Source organism: Mytilus galloprovincialis, chromosome 11 (genome assembly GCF_965363235.1).
Source record: "Mytilus galloprovincialis chromosome 11, xbMytGall1.hap1.1, whole genome shotgun sequence".
Taxonomy (NCBI): domain Eukaryota; kingdom Metazoa; phylum Mollusca; class Bivalvia; order Mytilida; family Mytilidae; genus Mytilus; species Mytilus galloprovincialis.
This window is the reverse complement of record NC_134848.1, coordinates 13,545,470-13,565,804: the sequence shown is the minus strand read 5'-3', so window position 1 is coordinate 13,565,804 and position 20,335 is coordinate 13,545,470. Positions and strand designations below refer to the sequence as shown.

Below are 20,335 nucleotides of genomic sequence, written 5' to 3'. Positions count from 1 at the left end.
ATAATGACTACAAACAATCCAACAAACATTTTTTTTTTATCAAAGGTAATTTATGTGATGAAAGCGGTGTATTCGTTGGTTGAATCTACGTTTTAATTCATTATATATATCGTTCATGATCTTAAACAACGAATTCATGTTTTGTAAACAAAGCTCCATTCACGACAGCGTGGTCGGTTTTTGAGATATTTGTTTTCAAGTATGACAATATTTAATGCTGTACCACTATTTTGTATTTTTTTTACATATTATGGCTGTTGGTGTTGTTCATACATTGATGTCAATATTTTACTGAATTTTATACGACTGCAATACAATTTAGAGGTTTAGCTAGCTATTTTACCAGATTCAATTACATATATTATATTTACCGATTTCATCTCTTAGGCCCGATTACACTGTTTAGGAGTTCTTGATTTTAGAACCTTTTTAAATTTGCTTATATATTTTTCAGATATATATCTACTCTTTAATAGTCAAATCATTATTTATATATATTTTACTCATTTTCTATATGAATGTCAACATTATGAATGTGGATTTTATTATTTTCACATTTCTAGTTATAACGGTTGACTTAATTACTAATGAATAAATATAACAATTTTCGTGATATGACCTATTTTCTTAGAAGGTACTTTTTTCAAATTTGCGCAATCGGATTTATGACGTTAGTCGTTTTCCTTAAATGTGACTACATCTAAAGCGACATCGTAAAACGTAATTGTTCTTATTAGAAACATTGCGAAATTACAATGTTCTGATAAGCAACGTCGAGAAAAAAACACGAACAGTTTTTAAAACGTGTTTATGTGCCTCTGCTACTGTATTGTATGCCCTTAAAAATATTGGATTGCAAAATTGACAGAAACACTTCACTTAATCTTTCAGAAGATGTAGCAAATTTTTGTCACCGTGCCATAACGAAGATGTAAGGGAAATATAGAAGCTATGACGTGGCAACCATAGACAGAAAGATGTGATTTTGAAAACATTTTCTCCGGCATAGATAGTAAGGTAGAAGTCCGTGTCCGTTACATGCTTTTAACATTACTTGGAGGGAGCCAGTCACGATAGAGAATCAAGGTAAACCTTAATATTTATATATTTACACTTCGTCTCCAAATCAGTATCGAGCTGTACAGTGTATATATATATATATATATATTCAAATAAAGTGTCGATATTGTGTGCTGTAAGCAATTCTGTACTATAGGTATAAAAAGCGTTGATTCTTGATAAAAGATAATATGAGCCTCGAGGGCGAGTTGTTTGTTTTTCGTGAATGAACGCTTATCCATTGTATCAATAGCTTAAACTATTGTGATGATATCTTTACAGCATTAAAGTTTTTCTTAATTAGATACCAATGTTATCAAGTTCTAAAATGCATTACTTAATCACATGTTATCACATGGTTATTGGGTAGAGAAATACAAATTAAATATAAAACGTCTTATAATTAACAGGCATCTGAATATTATCCGTAATTTACATAACAAGACATTTTCAAACTCATTTCAAAGTGTATATAAACAGAATAATACCGCATTACCTTGCAAGAAGCCGAGTTCTACGCATATCTTGATTTTTGCGAATATGAATTTGCGTTTAAACATTTGAAAAGATATGTATTACAACAAATGAAATCATACTATGTTTATAAAACAAATATGGACAAGTGGAATGTTATCATTTCCTTTTCAAATATACAACTAAATTGTAACCTATCAGTAGCCAACATGTTGTGTCGACATGCTAATGTCAGTTATTGAGTCTTGTGTAGACCAAACGCGCATCTAGCGCTAATACAAATTGAATATATAAATCCTGGTATCTATGATGAGTTTATTCACACATAACATATATCAAGGTAGGGTTCATGTGTAGGGGTATGAATCGTGTCTTTATCTGCCTTAGGTCTTTACATTGGAATGTATTTCTGCATATCTTTTGCAAGTTAGTCTTAAATCAGCATTCAAAGTTTTGCTATATGAATTTTGTACAAATTAAATGTTCAAATTCGAAATGGTTCACGGTCACTGTATGACATGAACTCATTTACTGTACCACTAATATGTACAGTTGTAGCGGAAATCTTATTTCAGTTTTTCTGCCAAGATTCAGTGGTAATTTCTAGACAACATTGCTGCCTCCACCAATAAAAACTGAACGTTATAATTATATCAAGTTGCTGTAAAAAGTAAAATTACAAAAATAACAAACTCCAAGGAGAATTTAAATCGGAAAGTCTCTTATCAAATGACATATTCGTTGTGATGGTGAACACTGATTTTCAGTGGTTGTTGTCTGTGTGTATGGATCATAAGTACTAGTGTTTCTCGTTTTCCCGACTGAATGGTTTTAAACTAGTAATTGTTGGGGCCCATTAGCTTATAGCTTATAGCTTGCTGGTCGGTGTTAGCCAAGGCTCCGTGTTGCAGGCAGTACATTGACCTATAAAGGTTTACTTTTATAAATTGTAACTTGAATGGAGAGTTGTCTCATTGGTAATCAAACCACATCTTCCTATCTAACTATTGTGCAATCAAAAAATATAAAAGTGCATATATTTGTATATTTAACTGTCAAGGTAAGCGTCATCGTCAAGCGTTCACACACATGTTTAACACCGCCACATTTGTCTTTTCCTAAGTTAGAAGCCTGTTATTCAATAGTTGTCGTTGGTTCATGTCTCTTGAATTGTGTTTTTATCAATTGTTTTTGTTATTATAAGGCTATAAGTATTCTCGTTTGAATTTAATCACATTTGTTCGTATTGGAGTCTTTTTATAGACAACATTACTTTTGAGAATTTCAAACTGTTGACGTCATTACAGTTACATATATAATATAGTTTACAACCACTGCATTTGAGCTCTGATATATAGCAGTATTATATAAAAGTACCGAAAGATACGAGACGGAGATTCAAACTCATAAATTGAACATAAACTGACACCGCCATGGCTCAAAACAAACAGACAAACAGTAGTACACAAAATACAACATAGAAAAAAAAACTTTGCAACACAAATTCAACCAAAAACTGGGAGTGATCTCAGATGCTCCAGAAGGTTCACTAGATTTTTAAAGTATAATTCGGTAGGTCACATCTCGTAGGTTTTACTAGGAAACAAAAGACGACCAAAGAATCAAGAATCCGAAGCGAAGGAAAATTCATTCAAAACGGAAAGTCCCTAATCAAATGGCAAAATACAATGATAAAACACATCAAACGAATGGACAACAAATGTCATATAATGTAAAAGTGGTAGATTAAATCTGAATCAGTATTGTGTTATAAACAAGTAATAACTTTAAACAAGTTCTATGTGTGTCAGTATACTTCATTAACAGTTGATTTGATTTTTAAGTTTAAGGTGATGATGTTGAAAAGCAAGATAAGGTATTGCACTTCAGTTTTAGCATGCTTAGTTCTTAAAGTAAGTATAAATACAAATTTTTAATTTATTCTTTTATGTCAATTATGTGTGTGGTATGAAGTTATGCTTTGCCAACAAAAAAAGGAAAAGCTGTCTTGTTTTATGTTTGCATTTGTTTAAGATCATTTATTGCTATTCTGATAGGAAAAAATCCCAACTGACTAAGTTAGAAATATGCAAATGTCTCTACATTGGTTACACATTGACAAACACTCATGTTGTTTTAGTTCAACATGGTTGGTTCATTAATATGTAGTAAAGAAACTTATTGATGGCAAATCCTTTCATATGGGTTTGTACATGTATGTAAAGTTGTTAATAGTCATGGGAACCTCGCCTAATTTGCTACTGCTTTTTATCTTGAAAGTATTGCAAATCTTTCCAACAAGTTAATTCATCAGGGAAATGCAAAATTTACTGTCTTGTTCATTTAAGAAGCAAAAAAAAAAAAAAAAAAAAAACACTAAAAAATCAAGAGAAAATTTAAAGAAAATACTCTATGGGTTTGTCATTATTTGAATGGGGCTCCTCTGAAATATTCTTACAATATGTGAAATTAACTTTACACATATACTATATTCTAATAATCCACGGTGCCTTAACTTATTCCTGAAAAGGTTTTGAGAAAATGAAGATAATTTGATTTCTATAAACTGTTTAGCCACTGACCATATTTAATTGTTCTCGACGAAAAGTCAAAACAATATACACCATGTATAATTTAATATCAAATAATCAATTTAATATTCAATTATCAATTTATATGGGATGTATTTTCAGACAGTTGTTTTGTGCACAGACCCATACGACTTCAGATGTCCTTCACAAGCTAGCTGGACACTTCAATCACAAGTAAAGTGTAACAGCACTATGAAATACTTTTGTTTATACAACAATGTGGCAGGGAGATATGTTGAAGGATGTAATGGACCAGACTGGGATAGAAAAGGTACATTTATTACGTGTTTTATAGATATAATCTGATGTTTGAATATATGAAATGGGGTATCAACCAATTTTGAAGTAATCAATTTTTTTGTGCATGTCAAAAAGTAAAGGACAGACTATCTGACATCTTGTGCATATGAAAAGAAAAATGACAGACATTCTGTGACATTTTGTGCATGTCAAAAGGTAAATAACAGATAATCTGACATTTTGTGCATATCAAAAGGTATAGAACAGACTATTTGACATTTTGTGCATATCAAAAGGTATAGAACAGACTATCTGACATTTTGTGCATGTCAAAAGTTATAGAACAGACTATTTGACATTTTGTGCATGTCAAAAGGTATAGGACAGATTATCGGACATTTTGAGCAGGTCAAAAGATATAGGACATACGTATACTATATATGAAATTTTATGCAGATAATCTGACATTTTGTGCAAGTCAAAAGGTGAAGGACAGATAATCTGACATTTTGTCCATGTCATCAGGTAAATGACAGATAATCTGACAATTTGTGCATTTCAAAAGGTAAAGGACAGACTATCTGTTTTTTGTGCATGTCTAAAGGTAAAGGACAGATTATCGGACATTTTGTGCATATGAAAAGGTAAAGGACAGACAATCTGTGACATTTTGTGCATGTCAAAAGGTAAAGAACAAATAGTCTGACATTGTGTGCATATCAAAAGGTATAGAACAGTCTACCTGACATTTTGTGCATGTCAAAAGTTATAGGACAGACTATTTGACATTTTTTTCATATCAACAGATATAGGACAGACCATCGGACATTTTGAGCGTGTCAAAAGGTATAGGACAGACTATCTTACATTTTGTGCATGTCAAAAGGTATAGGACAGACTATCGGATATTTTCAGCATGTCAAAAGGCAAAAGACAGACTATCTGACATTTTGTGCATATCAAAAGGTAAAGGACAGACCATCTGACATTTTGGGAATTAAAAAGGTAAAGGACAGACTATCAGACATTTTGTGCATATCAAAAGGTATAGGACAGAAAATCTGTTACATTTCGTGCATGTCAAAAGGTAAAGGACAGATAATCTGACATTTGTGCATATCAAAAGGTATAAGACAAACCATCTGACATTTTGTGCATTAAAAGGTAAAGGACAGACTATCGGACATTTTGTGCATGTCTAAAGGTATAGGACAGATAATGTGACATTACTTCAAATCAAAAGGTATAGGACAGACCATCTGACATTTTGTGCATATAGAAAGGTAAAGGACAATCTGACATTTTGTGCATATCAATCGGTAAAGGACATACTATTGGATATTTTGTGCATATCAAAAGGTATAGGATAGACAATCTGTGACATTTTGTGCATTGTTAAATGTATAGGACAGACTATTTGACATTTTGTGCATGTCAAAAGGTATAGGACAGACTATCTGAAAATTCGTGCAGGTCAAAAGATATAAGACTTACGTATATTATAGATGAAATTTTGTGGATATTAAAAAGTATAAGACAGATAATCTGACATTTTGTGAGAGTCAAAAGGTACAGAACAGACTATCTGACATTTTGTGCATATCAAAAGGTAAAGGACAGATAATCTGACAATATGTGCATGTCAAAAGGTAAAGGACAGATAATCTGACAATTTGTGTTGTCAAAAGTTATAGGACAGATTATCTGTTTTTTTTTTGTGATGTATAAAGGTATAGGACAGATAATCACACATTTTGTGCATATGAAAAAGTAAAGGACAGACAATCTGTGACATTTTGTGCATGTCAAAAGGTAAAGAACAGATAATCTGACATTTTGTGCATATCAAAAGGTATAGGACAGATTATCTGACACTTTGTGCATGTCAAAAGGTAAAAAATAGACTATCTGACATTTTGTGCATATGAAAAGGTAAAAGAGAAATAATCTGACATTTTTTTATGATAAAAAGGCATAGGACAGATAATCTGACAATATGTGCATGTCAAAAGGTAAAGGACAGATAATCTGACAATTTGTGCATGTCAAAAATTATAGGACAGATTATTTGTTTTTTTTTTGTGATGTATAAAGGTATATGACAGATAATCGCACATTTTGTGCATATGAAAAGGTAAAGGACAGACAATCTGTGACATTTTGTGCATGTCAAAAGGTAAAGAACAGATAATCTGACAATTTGTGCATGTCAAAAGTTATAGGACAGACTATCGGACATTTTATATATGTCAAAAGGCAAAAGACAGACTATCTGACATTTTGTGCATATGAAAGGGTAAAGGACAGATAATCTGTGACATTTTGTGCATGTCAAAAGGTATAGGACAGATAATCTGACATTTTGTGCAGATCAAAAGGATTAGGACAGACAATCTGTGACATTTTGTGCATGTGAAAATGTATAAGAGAGATAATCTGACAATTTGTGCATGTCAAAAGGCATAGGAAAGATAATCTGACATTTTTTGAGGTCAAAAGGTAAAAGACAGACAATCTGTGACATTTTGTGCATGTCAAAAGGTACAAAAACAATTAATCTGACATTTTGTTCATATCAAAAGGTATAAGACAGATAATTTGACATTTTGTGCATTTCAAAAGGCATAGGACAGATAATCTCACATTTTGTGCAGGTCAAAAGATATAGGATAGATTATCAGACATTTTGCGCAGGTCAAAAGATATAGGATATAGATATACGTTTACTATATATGAAATTGTATGCATATCAAAAGGTATAGGACAGACAATCTGTGACATTTTGTGCATTGCAAAAGGTATAGGACAGGCTATCTGAAAATTCGTGCAGGTCAAAAGATATAGGACTTACGTTTACTATATATAAAATTTTGTCGGTATCAAAAGGTATAAGACACATAATCTGACATTTTTTGCATGTCAAAAGGTAAAGGACAGATAATCTGACATTGCGTCCATGTCAAAAGGTATAGGACAGACTTTCTGACATTTTGTGCATATCAAAAGGTAAAGGACAGATAATTTTACAATATGTGCATGTAAAAAGGTAAAGGACAGATAATCTGATAATTTGTGCATGTCAGAAGTTATAGAAGAGACTATCTGACATTTTGTGCATGTCAAAAGGTATAGGACAGACTATTGAACATTTTGAGCATGTCAAAAGGTATAAGACAGACTATCTTACATTTTGTGCATGTCAAAAGATAGAGGACAGACTATCTGACATTTTGTGCATATGAAAAGGTACAGGACAGACAATCTGCGACATTTTGTGCATGTCAAAAGGTAAAGAACAGATAATCTGACATTTTGTGCATATCAAAAGGTATAGAACAGACTATCTGACATTGTTTGCATGTCAAAAGTTATAGGACACACTATCTGACATTTTGTGCATGTCAATAGGTATAGGACAGACTATCTGACATTTTGTGCAGGTCAAAACGTATAGGACAGACTATCGGACATTTTGAGCATGTCAAAAGGTAGAAGACAGACTATTTGACATTTTTTGCATGTCAAAAGGTATAGCACAGACTCTCTGAAAATTAGTGCAGGTCAAAAGATATAGGACTTACGTGTACTATATATGAAATTTTGTGGGTATCAAAAGGTATAAGACAGATAATCTGACATTTTGTGCATGTCAACAGATATAGGACAGATAATCTGACATTCTGTTCATGTCAAAAGGTATAGGACAGACTATCCTACATTTTGTCCATGTCAAAAGGCTTAGGACAGATAATCTGATATTTTGTGCAAGTCAAAAGGTATAAAACAGATTATCGGACATTTTGCGCAGGTCAAAAGATGTAGAACATACGAATACTATGTATGAAATTTTATGCATATCATAAGGTATAGGACAGACAATCTGTGACATTTTGTGCATTGCACAAGGTATAAGACAGACTATCTGACATTTTGTGCATTGCAAAAGGTATAGGACAGACTATCTGACATTTTGTGCATGTCAAAAGGTATAGAACAGACTATCTGAAAATTAGTGCAGGTCAAAAGATATAGGACTTATGTATACTATATATGAAATTTTGTGGATATCAAAAGGTATAAGACAGATAATCTGACATTTTGTGCATGTCAACAGATATAGGACAGATAATCTCACATTTTGTTCATGTCAAAAGGTATAGGACAGACTATCATACATTTTGTCCATGTCAAAAGGCTTAGGACAGATAATCTGATATTTTATGAAGGTCAAAAGGTATAGGACAGATCATCGGACATTTTGCGCAGGTCAAAAGATGTAGAACATACGTATACTATATATGAAATTGTATGCATATCAAAAGGTATAGGACAGACAATCTGTGACATTTTGTGCATTGCACAAGGTATAGGACAGACTATCTGACATTTTGTGCATTGCAAAACGTATAGGACAGACTATCTGACATTTTGTGCATGTCAAAAGGTATAGAACAGACTATCTGAAAATTCGTGCAGGTCAAAAGATATAGGACTTATGTATACTATATATGAAATTTTGTGGATATAAAAAGGTATACGACAGATAATCTGACATTTTGTGCAAGTCAAAAGGTAAAGGACAGATAATTTGACAAAACGTGCATGTCAAAAGATACAAAACAGATAAAAATCTGACAATTTGTTCATGTCAAAGGTTATAGAAGAGTCTTTCTGACATTTTGTGCATGTCAAAAGGTATAGAACAGCCTATCTGACATTTTGTTCATATCAAAAGGTATAGGACAGACTATCGGACATTTGGAGCATGTCAAAAGGTATAAGACAGACTATCTTACATTTGGTGCATGTCAAAAGATATAAGACAGACTATCTTACATTTTGTGCATGTCAAGAGGTATAGGACAGACTATCGGACGTTTTGAGCATGTCAAAAGGTAGAGGACAAACTATCTGATATTTTGTGCATATGAAAAGGTAAAAGACAGACAATCTGCGACAATTTGTGCATGTCAAAGGTAAAGAACTGATAATCTGACATTTTGTGCATATCAAAAGGTATAGAACAGACTATCTGACATTTGGTGCATGTCAAAAGTCATAGAACAGACTATCTGACCATTTATGCAGGTCAAAAGGTATAGGACAGACTATCTGACATTTTGTGCATGTCAAAAGGTATAGGACAGACTATCTTACAATTTGTGCAGGTCAAAAGGTAAAGGACAGCTTATCTGACAATTTGTGCAGATCAAAAGGTATAGGACAGACACTACGTGACATTTTGTGCATGCCAAAAGGTATAGGACAGACTATCTGGCAATTTGTGCAAGTCAAAAGGTATAGGACAGACTATCTGACATTCTGTGCATGTCAAAAGGTATAGGACAGAGTATCTGGCAATTTGTGCAGGTCAAAAGGTAAAGGACAGCTTATCTGACATTTTGTGAATGTCAAAAGGTATAGGACAGACTATCTTACATTTTGTGCATGTCAAAAGGTATAGGACAGACTATCGGACATTTTGAGCACGTCAAATGGTAGAGGACAAACTACCTTACATTTTGTGCTTATGAAAAGGTAAAGGACCGACAATCTGCGACATTTTGTGCATGTCTAAAGGTAAAGAACAGATAATCTGACATTTTGTGCATATCAAAAGGTATAGAACAGACTATCTGACATTTTGTGCATGTCAAAAGTTATAGGACAGTCTATCTGACATTTTGTTCATAGCAAAAGGTATAGGACAGACTATCGGACATTTTGAGCATGTCAAAAGGTGAAGAACAGATTATCTTACATTTTGTGCATTTCAAAAGGTAGAGGATAGACTATCGGACATTTTGAGCATAACAAAAGGTAGAGGACAGACTCTCTGACATTTTGTGCATGTCAAAAGGCATAGGACAGATAATCTGACATTTTGTGCAGGTCAAAAGATAAAGGACAGATTATCTGACATTTTGTGCAGGTCAAAAGATATAGGATATAGATATAGGTATACTATATATGAAATTTTAGGCATAACAAAAGGTAAAGGACAGACAATCTGTGACAGTTTGTGCATTGCAAAAGGTATAGGACAGACTATCTCACATTTTTTGCATGTCAAAAGGTATAGGACAGGTTATCTGAAAATTCGTTCAGGTCAAAAGATATAGGACTTACGTATACTATATATGAAATTGTGTCGGTATCAAAAGGTATAAGACAGATAGTCAGACATTTTGTGCATGTCAAAAGGTGAAGGACAGATAATCTGACATTTTATCCTTGTCAAAAGGTATAGGACAGACTATCTGACATTTTGTGCATATCAAAAGGTAAAGGAGAGATAGTTTGACAATTTGTGCATGTCAAAACTTATAGGACAGACTATCTGTTGTTTGTGCATGTCTAAAGGTACAGAGCAGACTGTTGGACATTTTGTGCATATGAAAAGGTAAAGGACAGACAATCTGACATTTTGTCCATGTCAAAAGGTATCAGACAGACTATCTGACATTTTGTGCATATCAAAAGGTAAAGGACAGATAATTTGACAATATGTGCATGTCAAAAGGTAAAGGACAGATAATCTGACAATTTGTGCATATCAACAGTTATAGAAGAGACTATCTGACATTGTGTGCATGTCTAAAGGTATATGACAGCCTATCTGACATTTTGTTCATATAAATAGGTATAGGACAGACTATCGGACATTTGGAGCATGTCAAAAGGTATAAGACAGACTATCTTACATTTTGTGCATGTCAAAAGGTATAGGACAGACTATCGGACATTTTGAGCATGTCAAAAGGTAGAGGACAGACTATCTGAATTTTTGTGCATATGAAAAGGTAAAGGACAAACAATCTGCGACATTTTGTGCATGTCAAAAGGTAAAGGACAGACTATCTGATATGTTATTCATATGAAAAAGGAAAGGGCAGACAATCTGTGACAAGTCGTGTAGGGCAAAAGGTTTAGGAATTGCGTATACTATATATGAAATTTTGTGCATATCAAAAGGTATAGGACAGATAAGCTGACATTTTGTGCATGTCAAAAGGTAAAGAACAGATAATCTGACATTTTGTGCATATCAAAAGGTATAGGCCAGACTATCTGACATTTTGTGCATATCAAAAGGTAAATGACAGTCAATCTGTGACATTTCGTGCAGGTCAAAAGGTAGAGGACATACTTTTTATGAAATTGTGGGCATGTCAAAAGGTAAAGGACAGACTATCTGACATTTTGTGCATATAAAGTTTTGGCAAACTATTTGTCATCATGTTACATGTACGTGTTGTAATTTGATCGAGAGTAAATGTAAATATAGGACAATAAACAAACGTTTTGTCTTTATTTTTGTGTGATAACGGACCATTGTGGCATTTTGTACATGTTGAAATATAAAAAAAAGTACCATCTATGATTTTCTCAGCAGTTTCAAATGCAAAGTAAAGGACAAACACTTTCAATGTTTCAGCATATGAGAACAAAGATCATTTGAATTAAAATATGTTTTCATAGTAATGTAAAAAGGTTTATCTTTTCCTAAACTTTACGATTACAAAAGTGGGTCATTTAAACTGCCTTTTAATCATCAAAAGATCTACAAAATGTCTACCGTTTGTTACTTTAGATTGTTTTCAAAATGTGTAAAAAATGATGAAAAGACCATGTTTGGTTCTGTGACACTGTTGTTTAAGTTGCCGATTCATTTTTACAAGAACTGATTTGTAGAATTGATTGACAGAGGAACACACAGGGCTTCAAACATACGTGTCTTTGAAACAAATTGGAGGAATTTAAGTTTCAACTGCTAATAGATGTGTCTCATACATTGTAACTTGCCTCTCCGAAATGTTTACCATAGAAGAGATGATAATTTCGTGCCTTCAGCTCTTACAATATATTGTGTACTTGTTCATTCAACATGTGAAATTTACCTCACATCCAGAAAACATCTGTTTTAAAACAGAGATCATGCTAATAATTACGAATGTTCTATAGATCTGTTTTTTTCTATCCGGGACATACAGTGAATACTCAATGAACGTCACTAAAGTTCATCTTCTTTCGATTTTTCCTTTTAAGTTATGTCAAAGATCACTTAAACCTGTTTCGCCATAACATTATTCATTAATCAGAAACCTTTTTTGAAGAAAAAAAATGTTAACGTCTGAGACGCCGACAAGTGGTGCGACATTTAGGTTTTCATATATACAGCATGGTGCCGTAATTGAGTCAACTTTTGTAATGGCGCTGGGTGATGAATTTCGTTTTCCGACTTTTAAGAACGTCATGATCGATGTTGTGTCACGTTAAATCAATAACATGTGTCGAAAGGGGAATTACTCTAACTTAACTTTGTAAATACGGATTTGTAAACCAGAATCGTAACGAAGTTTTGCCATTGTTGATATCAACAACAACATTTGAGAAGTCAAATGAAATTTGGAGACCTGAATGCCTAGAATCTGTTGCACAGCGACCGTCCACCAATCTTACAATCATGGTCTTGGGATGTCTAACATATGTTAGAGTTTGTATTTTAGCTTTGATAAATGGTAATATGAACTCTGTCAAGTATATAGAAACACTGGACGATAATTTCTGACAAGTTAGAAGCAAACATTTTGGCAATGAACCTTGTCTATTTCAAGATGATAATGCACCCTGTCATCGGTCAAGGGTTGTAGAACAATGGAAAGGGCAAAACCAAATACCGCAACTTACCTGGCCTGCACAATCACCAGACTTGAGCCCAATCGAAAAAGACTTGCTTCTGATGAAGAATAAAATTCAAAAAATAGAATGTATCCGGTTCGTAACGTTGAATACCTTAAATCCGAATTCAACATTATTGCTCTTTTTGGCATCCATTTAAACCGTTGACTCATATATGGTAGTATGGTATATGTATATGCGTGCTATTATGCTCTGCTTAAGTTACGGTTTTATTATTGTTATTTCCATTTGCCTTTGTATAATAACAGGAAGCAAGCGAATCTATGCCGGAGACTTTAGCAGAGGAAAATGTACAAGCACACGTTTTCAGCCATTTTTATTTTGGACCAATGGAAGCATGACAAATTGTGTCTATGAAAAATCACATTGCAACGAGGAAGGACAAGTTATATACAGTGAAACTTCAACAAAGGATGATAGAACATGTCGATGTGATTATAAAAAGAAATATTCATTCCTTAAAACACCAAGAAATGTGTGTTACTGTATACCAACAGAAGAAGATTGCTCTTGCTATGATACATCCCACTTAACTAACTCAACAATATTAACAGGTAGCTTATGCAAGAATTTCAAATAGTTTGCCTTCAATCATGTTTTTTAACATGAAAAAGAATACGAATAAAATAAAAGGAACAATCAGAAATTTTCATCGGACTCTTTTTGTTTTTGCTACAAAACAAATTGGTTAAGTCAATGAATTTTCTTAAATGGCTCAGTTAGGAGGAACATTACATAGCAAAAATGTTCTGTGAGACAATTGTTTTTATAGAATAAAACATACAATGTTGATCATTTAGATGAAAAGCGTTATAAGAGATATTACATTTTCCTCTCACAATATGCATATTATATTATTACATCTCTAGGCAGAATGTATTCTGATTTTTATCAGTCAAAAATGGTGAAAGAAACCCGAACAATCTTGGCTTTTAGCATAGCAAATGGGTTTATGATAGAGAATTTAAATGACGTATTATGTTCTGTTCTTCAGATGATAGTTGCACCCAAATTGGCATAAAGAAAAACCAAAACTGTATTGATATAACGATGTAAGATTATTTACTGTACCTTTGTGATGATTCTTTATTTACTGTGTGTTATTTGAGGTATATATTTCTCTAGTTTTAGTTGTAATGCAATTGCTTTCAACATTGCTTAACTGATTGGTACACTGTGTTATACATTCTTCTGTTACATCACTGCCCCATTTTTAGGGAGAGTGCGTTCAAACTAGTTGAAATTGTCCATATGTGTCCTTTCAAAAGTAAGGAGCCTTTGCAGTGTTACATATTGTTTTCTGTTTATTCATTTGTACACACGCTTGCTTTTTACGTTTGCAATGTTTAAAATTTGTCTGGGCGTTTAATAGCTGACTATGCAGTATGGGTTTGGCTTATTTTACTTGTTTTTGATGGCTGAACAGTTACCAATAAGTGTTATTTTCTGTCTCTGGGGAGTTATTTTGATTTTTTTCCGTGGCTTTTCTGTGGAAAACATATATCTTTTCGTCGTGATTACTTATACATCTTGCAATTGTGTTAGTGTGCCATTGGCATATTTTGTCTGTTTTCTTTGTTTTCCTGTCTTTCATTTTTGATAATGTGCTTTGTCTGAATATTGTCGATATGCCATATTAATGTTGTGTCAAAGTTGTGTGTTTTAAAGTAATTAAGATTATAACACAGTGTTGTCTGCTGTACCCATTTTTTAAATATTTTTTTTTTTGCATTTTTATCTAGTATAAATTCTGTTTTGCTAAAATATGGCAGTCAATATAATAAAGTTATGTGCGACTATAAAACATTTGAGAGGTTTACCTAGTTATACAACTTGGTTTAATCACAACTTTTTAAATGCCTGTTCTAAGTCAGGAATATGACAGGGGTTTTCCATGCGTTTCATGTCTTTGAGAAGCGATTTTATTAGATTGGTTGATTTATTTTGTGTCTGGATATAGCTTACTGTCTTTTATTAACGTGCGTTTCACATCAATCATATCTGTCAATGTGTCAGCGCGCAATGTATATATTGTGATTATACAAATTGATGATATATCTTTACATGTAGGTCGTCATATTTGACTATGCTATACACGTCTCGACAAACTGCTACGAAATTATAATCATTCAATGTTTTTATTTTTATTTTATTTTATTTTTTAATCAGTAGTGTAATTGTTAAACAAGTTAAACAAATTGGAATACCTATAACTGTACATTTTGAACATTTTTTGTAGAATCAACAAAACCTTGCCAGAGAAAAATGAAAAAGAACGAAAACTAATAAGTATAGATAGTAAGCTTTAAGTAATGTTTTAATGCGGTAATATATATATAAATTTAATAAGAAACTAATTACCAAGTAATATAGAAATGTAAATATTATGTAGTTTGTTGCTCCTTAGGTTAATATCCACACGAAACCTTAGAAAGATGCATGCAACTATACGTTACAGTAAAGCTTCAACAAATACCTTTACAATTGAGAATGGAAATGGGTAATGTGTCAAAGAGACAACAGCCCGACCAAAAAGCAGAAAACGACCGCACTCGGAGTTTCAGATAGCCCCGAACAAAACGGTGTACTAGTTCAATGATAATAAACTTTATACTCAACTCTTAAATATAACTGTACTTAAACAAAAATGTATACAAGACTTACAAAGGCCAGAGACTCCTGACTAGGGACAGGTTTATCGAAGTTGTTAGTTGTGGTCATTTCATCAAATCACATATCAGGTTTGTTTTTTTGTCATGCTTTGCACAGTGTATAATTTCGTGAATAGTACATATGTATTAGCCTTGACCTGAAGGGATTCAATATAAAAAAAAAAATATTTGTCTTTGTCCGATTGGGGAAAAAATATAATGTGATGAGGACTTGATGTTATATAAATTTTATAGAAATGTGCTTACAATATTCTAACTTCATAAAAATCTGTAAAATTCAAAACATGACAAAAATCGAAACAACATAAACAAAAACTTATTCAAAATATTACGGTATAATTTCAATCCTAATGTGACACTTCTTCAAAGGCTTTGATACACCTTTGATAAAATGCGAATAAATTGTAGATCAGACATTACTAGGATTGTTTTGGGTTTAAATCCACATAAAACGACTCTTATTGTGACGAAATAATTTTAGCATTTTATGCGAAATTGGTCAAAATAGAAGCAAAAAAAACCAAAGACTATACGAAATTTTTGAACGCCAAATTATTTTTTAATCAAAGAAAGATATATCAAAGTTGTCGATAAATAGAAAAATAAAATCGATAAAGGTCTGAAATATGATGGGTTTTTTTTTGTATTAAGTCTTGTTTAAACTGATACTCAACTCACCTCCTGCATTGGTCGGTGGCATATTGAAAAATGATAGTGCACTATATAACACAGAATGATTCAATTTTCTCCAACAGAAACCTACACAGTCAACAATTAAATGGCAATGACATGTTAGGTTCATCGAAGTTGTTAGTTGTGGTCTTTTCGGCAAGTCACATATCAGTTTTTTTTTGGATGCTTTACACAGTGTTTAATTACGTGAACAGTAAATGGTAGCCTTGACCTGAAGGGATTCAATTCATAACAAATATTTGTCTTTGTCCTATTTGAAAAAAAAAAATATTATGTGATGGGGACTTGATATTTTATAAAACAAAATCAACGCATTGTACCTATATAGATAGTGGTGCTATTATATTTTTCATATATTCTAGCGTCCAACCTCAAATGGATTTACAAGACTGACACTACCGGTTTAGTTATCCTATGTTTCCTGACTATATTAGGTAAGTTCATTGTTTCTCTATATTATTGTAGCTTTCCTTAAATCATAAAGCACACAAATCTGATTTAACAATGTCGTTATCCATGATTTTATTTTTGTCTTTCTTTGTATTTTATTTATAGTTTACATCATTTGCAAATAGTCAGCACTTCGGTGTTGGCATGCATACCAATTATACATTATGTATGAATTGACTGTTTGTAAGACTATGAAATGATTCAATGGAATATCTTATCCCAGGTAAAGATTAGCTTAGCTGTAATTGGCACAACTTTTTTTAATTTTGGATCTAATGCTCTTTAACTTTGTACCTGTTTGTCTTACTAATTATTTTGATCTGCACTGTAGACGAAACGCGGGTCTGGTGTATCAAATAATAAGTATGGTACCGTTGATGACTAATCATATAAAATTTGACTTTGAAAACTGAAGAGTTTGAATTACTCGTTTTAGGTGCGGTTTTTTTATCAAACTTTAGGTAGACGTATAGTAGCTTTTGAAGAGATTTATGCATGTCGTTGAGATTATTCTGCTACCTTAGTTATTTAATCAGAATTTAAGAATATGCACTTATGTATATAGTTAAAGTACTTGGTCAATATTCATTCTGTTACATAAATCAAATATGATATACTACAGTTACTCCTTTTGAACAAATCTGTTTGTTCGGTTTGATGATCCATAGACAGTGGTCTACAAGATTGAGCGTTTCAATATGACTCTAAAATAAAAAGTTGTGCCGTAACAAAATTTCCCATAAATCATCATTTTGAGACTAGCCACCAAATAGATAACCTAAAGATCTGCTTAGATATCGGATAAACACATAACCCAGATAATTATATTTAATAATATAAACATAGCAACTTATCTTTTTTGCCGTATTGTGTTTTACTGAGCATTTACTATTTGCTAAATTCTGTTTGATTGTTTTGAATCAAATTGAAAATGTAAATAGGGAATATGTCAAAGGAACAAAAACCCGACAATAGAGCATTAATCCCCTGAGGGCCAAAAATTGGCTTCGTCACAGAGAAAAAATTACGAACCTGGAGCATGCTTCAGCGGGCCCCTAAGCAAGCATTTGTACGAGGTCATTAAAAATGGACGTCACACTAAACTCCAAAACATATAACATGTGTATGAATGAACTGAAATTAAAACAAAAACATACAAAAATAATAAAGGACAGAGTTTTCTCACATTTAACAGGAGAAATATGTAGCGGGGTGAGATCTCTTTGTTAATGTTTATTTTAAGTGGAAATACTTGTATATACATTAAAAATAAGTAAAACAAAATCAGAGGTGTGAGTTCTTACTATTATTTACCACATTTCAACTTGTTATCTGCAAGACAATTGCAAAGATACCGCTAAGTGCAAGGGCGGACATTTTTTTAAATATAAAAACCTAAATGTAAGCTTGTTTGATGTGTTATTTTTAGTCGACAATGGTTTGTGCATTTAGGCAGGTAAATGTTAAAAAAACTTAATTATTAGAATTAAACTAACAAATCGGTTCAATTCAACATGTTAAACAAAACAAACATAACTTCAGTATGTATATGTTAGCGGCAATAAGTGAAATTATGCATTAAGCTTAAATCCTAGGCAAAAAGCTAACGCCTACATTGGCCTAGGCAGTAAGTCAATTGTCTAAATGATGTTAGGCATTAGTCTTAAATCCTAGGATGATAGCTTTAATCCTGAAAAATGTGTGCAGGCACTAAGCTTAATGAGTAAAATATACATTTGAGTAAATAAAAGGCATTTATTCATTTAAATAAAAAAAAATACGTATGTTACATGATAACATTATGAGAACTGTGGCCTGTTTATCAAAACTACCATAAAATCGGTCCTACATGCATAAGAAATTCTTAGAACAGAAATTATAATAAAGCTATAACCGTCTTACGACATGTCTCAGCATGCACATCGAACCTATTTTAGGATTATCTTAGCTAGGATGTCCTAACCGCTGTCCTAAGTATTGGCGTAAAAGAAAATATCAAATGATATTGAAACATTGTATCAAACTTAACCAATAACTTTAATTTAAAAACCGATTAATTGTTAGAAAATAATTATTAGTTTTTAATTTAAGGGTAATAAATAATTTTGAAATTATAATTGTACATTTAAAACTTTGAAACAAAACACAAGTGAAAAAGTATAACTACGTTTTTGTAAATAATTAAAATTAAATATATAATTGTGCTTCTTTCATATAAATACTGAGTACCTCAAATATTTTATTTTAGTATTGCAATTAACATACGTTTTCAATATGAGCGAAAGTATAAAAATCTAATTTTACCGATGCAAAACTTCAGGGCCAAGTGTCATCCTAAATATAAAAAGAAAATGTGGTATGATCATGGCAAATGATACAACTGTCCACAAGAGACCGGAAATAAAATCACTAGTAAAATATGTTATTTTAAAACGCAGATCATATACTAATTCTAAAATTTGAAAACGTGATAGAAATTTGTGTTAAAATCATTTTGTTATCACAAGTTGTGGAACTTTTAACAAAGAAAACTAAATTATCATATAAATAAATGAAAAAAGGTGTGAGCAAAACATCATATCTTAATGTTGTCTTCTTTTGATCAGTTATAACTAGCTAGATTAGTCAAGTGTAGAATTTTCAAATAAATAATATGATTCTATAGAATCTCCCCCTTTTTTAATTGGATACAATCACTTTTTTGTTAAATCTTTTTAATAGTTTGTAGTATCTCAAAACATGAAAAAGATATGAGTTAATTCTGTTGTTTTAACTGTTAAACTTACTAAATAAACTTACTTTTGAAAATCTGTCAAATGAATGTATATTTATACATGTAAAGTTAGAAATATAATTAGGAAACGACTTTATATCAAGAATAAACCACCAAAATGCATAAATTCCAGAGTTTACTTATTGTCTGAAATTATTTTTGGCAATAGGATGAATAATCATCATCAGATTTTAGGAAATAAGCTTAATAACTGAAATTTTCAGGCAATAACTTAATGCCTAGGCGTTAGCTTATTGCCTAGGTTTTAAGCTTAATGTCTTATTTCACTTATTGCCGCTAACATATATACATCAAATCTAGATGAAAATAAAGCATAAATGCAATACTTATCAAACAGATGACTTCTATCAAACTGCTTGTAATATTTATCAAAACATAATGCAGTTTAATTATTTGGTACTTGTATTGCAATTGATCTTAAATAATTTCTAATGTTATATCATGTTTATATTCAAATGAACATCCTTTTTCAATGTTTTTCTTGTGTAAATAAAATTTAGGATACAATGTACAAGCTAACAATTTTGTATTGTCTTTTTGAAATTAAGGAACATGCTTTAAACAGGACATTGCTTCATGTGATTGAAGCTTGAACCATTATTATTGGTTACATACATTGCTATTAGATGAAACAAATCACATAATAAATTTGTCATATT

The 20,335-nt window shown here is 32.0% G+C and overlaps 2 long non-coding RNA genes across 2 annotated transcripts; both read left to right on the top strand.

Annotated features, from left to right (window-relative positions):
- The first annotated feature begins 910 nt into the window (after nt 1-910).
- LOC143051009 (uncharacterized) lies at nt 911-13,445 on the top strand. The gene is made up of 4 exons (XR_012970540.1): nt 911-1,086; nt 3,378-3,446; nt 4,227-4,395; nt 13,316-13,445. It is a non-coding gene; the product is annotated as an uncharacterized LOC143051009 (long non-coding RNA).
- An 88-nt stretch (nt 13,446-13,533) lies between these two features.
- LOC143051008 (uncharacterized) lies at nt 13,534-15,350 on the top strand. Its single transcript, XR_012970539.1, has 3 exons — nt 13,534-13,621; nt 14,062-14,119; nt 15,307-15,350. It is a non-coding gene; the product is annotated as an uncharacterized LOC143051008 (long non-coding RNA).
- Nucleotides 15,351-20,335: the final 4,985 nt, after the last annotated feature.